Genomic DNA, 6,135 nt, shown 5'->3' with positions numbered 1-6,135 from the left:
TTTTTAACTTTGACACACTGTACATAAAAACTACACAAATAAAGAACTATGATCAGAGGTGTGTTTTTCCTGCTGCTTGTTCAGGGCACTAGACACAAAAGCCTCCACAAAACCTTCAGGGTTCCAGTGGGATTTTAAGGGTGCATAGGAGTTCATTAGAGAAAGGACTATAGGAGAATTTCTAGTCAGCATATACATATGCCAGGGTATACAAAGATCTGGATAAACAGGCCTGGGCCAGTGTGAAAATGTACATTGGATGAGGTTTATAGAGGAGGTTTAAAGTCAAGCAGTGAGCGAGCAAGTGGCTCAGTTGGTACTGTTTGCCTAGCATGTACAAAAGCCCTAGGTTTGAATTCCAAGGACCACGTAAACTAAGCATGGTGGTCTGTGCCTGTAATCCAAGTGGTGGTGGGGCCAGAAAGACAAATTCTAGGTCATCATTAGCTACATAGTGAGTTTAAGGTTAAGTCCAGGGATTCAGGACACCTGATGCCCTGGGTGGTAGGTGAGGTGGAAAGATAGATACAGAGATGAGGGAAGGAGGGAGGGAGGAAGGAAGGGAGAGGGGAGGGAGGAAGGGAGGGAGAAAGGAAGGGAGGAAGGGAGGGCGGGAGGGAAGGGGGGAGGGAGACATAGACAGGCAGAGGTGGGGGGCGGGGAAGACCTGGGAGTCCTAACAGTTGTGTGTGAGGCCCAGAGACCAAATGGGCCATGTTGAGAAAGGGGTGATTTCTGTTCAGAAGTGTGCCACATGCCACACTGTAGAAGGAACAGACAGGACAAGATCTTCATGATCAGTGTGGGTGGAAGACACATCAGATACTCTAACATGGATGCCAAGAGCAAAGGCTTCATCTGGAGAGAGGACACCCTAATGGAAGTTTGCAAAACCCAACAGTGCAACCCAGGACCGGTAGGAAGAGGCAGATTTAGTGACTTATCTTTAAAAGGCTACTAATGAGACACCGCCTTTGCCACTTCTATCCCAACACAAATGTCTCCTGCCTTTTAATGAACTAGGCTCTACCTCATGACCAGAATTCAGATTATGAATGGCAAGTAAGATTTTTGTTGATTCTGGTTTAAGGAAAATTAGTTTGTATCAAAGTGTTGATTATATATAAAAAAAATTCCAGATCTACTAATATTGTCAACACTTTTCCCTTTCTAAAGATGTTTGGACTTAATTAAGAAATGTCCAACTTTTTACAAAGTTGGGGAATGCTACCTCAAAAATCTGTTGAAGACTGGTTTTAGTTACATAGCTTCTTATATCCATATGGAAGATTCTCTCCAATGTCTCAAAAGCAAGACTTGTTTCAATTTGTATTCATTAGCCAGGAACAGATAAAGTAAAGCAAGTATCTGCATTGTTCTTGATTATGCCAGTTTAACTAGAAACACCCCACACGCATAGAAAGACCTTCACCTTTACTTGGTGAGGTACATTTCAGTGTGGTATGTATATGACTATTAAGAATATCTAACATTTCTTTTAAAACGAAGAAAATGAATTTGTGTCAAGGAGCCTAGTGGAACAGGGCAGTTTTGAGAGGGTCTTCCTCCATCATTTAAGTGTGAAATGGAAAACCTACCATCGGCCATGGTAACACTCTCATTTAAGGGTCCTAGGACCTCCTTTCCCTTCAAAAAATCTCGGAGAAACTCAAGGTTTCAGTTTGTGTCGGTTTTCACTTACCTACATTAAATGTCAAGATGCGTGGTTTTGAAACAGAGTTCAGGCTGACTTGAAACCCACAGTTCTCCTGCCTCAGGTTCCCAAGTACTGGGATTAGAGGCTAGTGCCAACAGGACTTGGCCCAAAAAGTGTTTTTTTTTTTAAATATTTACATAAAATAAATTCATCACACACATTTTTAAAAATACATTTTAATAAAAATAATTTTTGCAGGGGCTGAAGATATGCCTCCATAGTAAAGAATGCACACTGCTCTTACAAAGGACCCAAGATTGGTTCCTAGGACCCAGCTGGGTGACAACTGCTGTCACTCAAACTCCAAGGAGATCCCTTGCTTATGGCTTTCTCAAGCACTAGCAGTCCAGTTACATACATACATACATACATACATATATATATGTATATATATATACATATATATATGTATATATATATATTTAAAAAAACATAAGAACAAATCCTTTTATAAGCAACTTTCAAATAATCAGAGAGAAGGACGTCACTCATTGTATTGGAGCATTGCCAATCTCTGTGCTTTCTGGTTCCACCAAGAATGGCTGGAGTCTCACTTCTCTTGGTCTAGTCAGAGGCTATGACATCACCTCTTCTATCCTATGCAAAATGTGCTAAATAAGCTGTGAGTGGAACTGAGACCAGCTCATGGAGCTGTAGCATTCTGAGTTTGGACTTTAGAGACAGTAAGACAAGTAGTTCTCATTTCACAGTTTAGAAAGCTACTATTCCAGCAATAGTGGTCAAGGCAGCAAGGAGGGGTAGAAGCATGCCAGGGAGTAAGAAACCAGTCAGATTGGCTAGGTCCTGGCACAGCACACACGCTGGAGCCTGACAAATCCACCCCTGGAATAAGGCTAGTAACACATTATGTACTATGGAGCACAACCGGAGGCCAAGGTCTGAACAGTACAGATCACCAGGGGGAAGATACAAGAATACAGGATAGGAACTACTAACAAATTCACTTGGTCTGAAAGTCACCAACGGCAACCATGACAGTAATAACTGATTCAGAAGCATCAGTAGACACTAAAGTGAGTAGGTGACAAACATTTATAAAAGGTTAACTTGACTCCCCATCAACTTCTTAGCGCAGAAGCCTGGTAGGGCCACCCACTTCAAGCAAAGAAACATCAAGAGAAATAAACTGCTCACTTCACAGTAACAATCCTCATTTTTTTCCCAACAGGTTTGTGCCCAAGTCCAGTGATGAGAGACATTTATTTCATGGCAGCTGCCTGGGAATATGAAGCAGTGAAGTCATGAAGATCAAAGAATGGGCCTGCACTGAGACAAACTAAAAGCAGCTTATTAACTGGTTGGGACTCTGGCTACAGTGGACATTGCTGGGATAGCCGCAAAACTGAAAAGCGTTCTCAGAAGTGGACATGAGGTTAAGGAAGTTCTTTGTTTAGTTCCATGTTCTTCTGCAAATTAAATATCTATTATATATTATTTTATATATAGTACTACATTTGAAAAAAATGGTGCAAAATTATAAAAGCCAATTGAATTGCAGTATTTCAGAATGAGTAGGAGTCACTGGGCATGGGGGCACATGATTTTGGTTCAAGCACCTGTGAGGAGATGCTAATGAATTTCTGTGACTTACATAGTAAATTCCAGGACTAGTAAGACTAATTGTACATAGGACTACATTAAGATTAGTCTCAAATAGAGACATGAAATGTTTAATGACTAAGTTTTAATTTCCTTAGAACAATATCTTAGTCAAAATGATCAAACAAATCTAACAGATCAAAAGAAAATCTAGAAAGAAAAAAAAAAAAGCCTGAAACTATACACTTAAAACTACACATTAAAATGCTGAGAAGTTACAGAAGTTATCCCAGGATCAAACAATTGAATAAGCAGTCCCCCACTCTAAATCACTGTAAGCATTTTTTTCTCAGTAAACTTTTTTTTCAGGTTTGAAGTGATACAAGTGTTTCCACATGTGCATGCAACTTCTGTGACTGTACAACTGAACACCTTAAAATCAGTTTTCAAGTAATTCTGGGAGTTTGATACTAGAGTGGAAGCTGTTAATAACCTAAGCCAGCATCTGGTCAGACATTGCTTTAGTCTTTAAAGTAGCATTTCTATTCTAAGGATCCATGTAAGCATGGAGGGACAGAAAGCAGTCTGTAGTGGTTAGTTACCTCAGTTATGACCCAGGTAGGGATACCCAATTAGCAAAGTGTTGTCTAGATGTGTCCACAGTCTGAGCCAGTGTCTCAACCTTCCTAATGCTGTGACCCTTTAATACAGTTTTTGTGTACTTCATAACTGCAATTCTGCTAGTTATGAATCATAATGTAAATATCTAATATGCAGGACATATTGTTTTTTTTTTTTCTTTTTAGGACGAGATATTCAACCCACTGGCCTAGGCAATCAGAATTTCAATCTGTCAACTGTGACACCTCGTGCACGTACCAGCATCATCCCACTCCAACAGTCCAGCCTTTTCAACTCCCTGGCCTTGGACCGAATTGCTACTAGCTTTTCCAGCTCTTCAGCCTTTCTCATATCGATGTCTGAATCTCTTATTGGTCCCATGCTTCTGGAGAATGCCGACTCAACACAAATCCTTCTAAGAGCAATGAGGATAGAGTTTCCCCATCTTTACACCATGGGTCTCCTGAGTTCTCATCCACACACCCAACTAAGTGCAGATCAAGTGTTCAAGGCCAGGAGTGGTGGTATTCTTGGAATCCCACTTGAGGGACTGGAGCAGGAATGGAGATAAAACCAACCACGATTACATCACTACAGGCCGACTAGAGCCACGGAGTGAGGGAGACTTGTTCTAAGTTGCACCCGTGCTGACCATATACTTTTCGTCTCACCTAAAAGAAAGTGTAGGAACTATTCAAAGGCTTTCATATTGAGTACTGCAAGTTGTCTGCAGATAAACCATGGGAACTCAACAGGTTATACACATTTTTATGGTGTGGTGCTTAGGCATCTATGAGACTTTGGGGTCCTTGAAGTGGAGAGATCCTAGAAGCAACTTCACATGCATATCAAGGAAAGACTTGTGCAACACAGGGAAATGCTACTACCCATTGCATACCCAAGGAAAGAAGCAAGTCCTGAAAACAAGGCCATTTAAAAGCAGTTAAACAGTAAATAGGAAACAGCTTGATAGCAGGAGGCACAAGCCTGGATGACAGCTTTTTCATCTGTTCCTGGAGGATGTTAGGATGACAATGACCACTTGGTCTTCTTTGGTCTCAGCCCCCCTGGGGAGTGAGAACATAATCTGAGACCAGTTATATAAACTCTTGATAGGGAAGGCTCTCTCCAATAGATTCCTGAGCTTTCTTGCAGTTCCCATTACTGACAATGCTTCCTTGACAAGTTCACACCTCTGCCCCACCACCCTTCCCATTTCCTCTGCCAATCAACAGCAGAAAAAGATCCTGAAACCCAATCAGTTAAACCAGCCAAACCGCTCTTCTCTTGCCTTTCATCCTGCACTGTGACTGCAGGCCTCTGATCTACAGATGCACCTACTAACTCACCATCCTACAAGAACAAGCCCTGGGAAGCAATGGAGAAACTCTGAAGCAGCCCAAGGCCAGATGGTTAACATATCAGACACAAGATACTCCCAGTGGAGATGTCAAGGATTTAGGAGCTTGTGATACCCACATAAGAACCAAACTAAGTCAAGACATGAAGTCATGTCCCATCGTGGCAAGGTAGAAACCAAAGGAAGCACCGGGCAGTGGTGGCGCAGGCCTTTTATCCCAGCACTCGGGAGGCAGAGGCAGGCAGATTTCTGAGTTCAAGGCCAGCCTGTTCTACAGAGTGAGTTCCAGGACAGCCAGGGCTACAAAGAGAAACCCTGTCTCGAAAAACCAAAAAAAAAAAAAAAAAAAAAAAAAAAAAAAAAAAAAAAAAAGAAACCAAAAGACGCACTGCCAGAGAACAGGAAAGGTTGAACATTTTCTGTGACAAATTAGGACTGTTTTAGGCTTTATCCCAGGTAAGTAATTCACAGTAACCCTTACTTAGGACTTAATAGTTAAATGAGCATGTACAAAACCAGAGGGACAATGACATGTGCTCATTTCCACTCCACAGAATCTGATTTTAGTATCATTTAAAAATATGAAGACTGGCCGGGCAGTGGTGGCACACGCCTTTAATCCCAGCACTTGGGAGGCAGAGGCAGGTGGATTTCTGAGTTCGAGGCCAGCCTGGTCTACAGAGTGAGTTCCAGGACAGCCAGGGCTATACAGAGAAACTCTGTCTTGAAAAAAAGACTGTGCCTGGAGCAATGGTGCACTTTTAATCCCAGCCCTCGGGAAGCAGAGGCAGGGAGGATGGACAGCCTGATCTACACAGTGAACTCTAGGATAGCCAAGGCTACACAGAGAAACCATCTTAAAAAAGAAAAAAAACAA

This window comes from Grammomys surdaster, unplaced genomic scaffold (assembly GCF_004785775.1).
Source record: "Grammomys surdaster isolate TR1022 unplaced genomic scaffold, NIH_TR_1.0 363, whole genome shotgun sequence".
NCBI classification, from domain to species: domain Eukaryota; kingdom Metazoa; phylum Chordata; class Mammalia; order Rodentia; family Muridae; genus Grammomys; species Grammomys surdaster.
The sequence above is the reverse complement of the archived record's forward strand: the minus strand, read 5'-3'. Positions refer to the sequence as shown.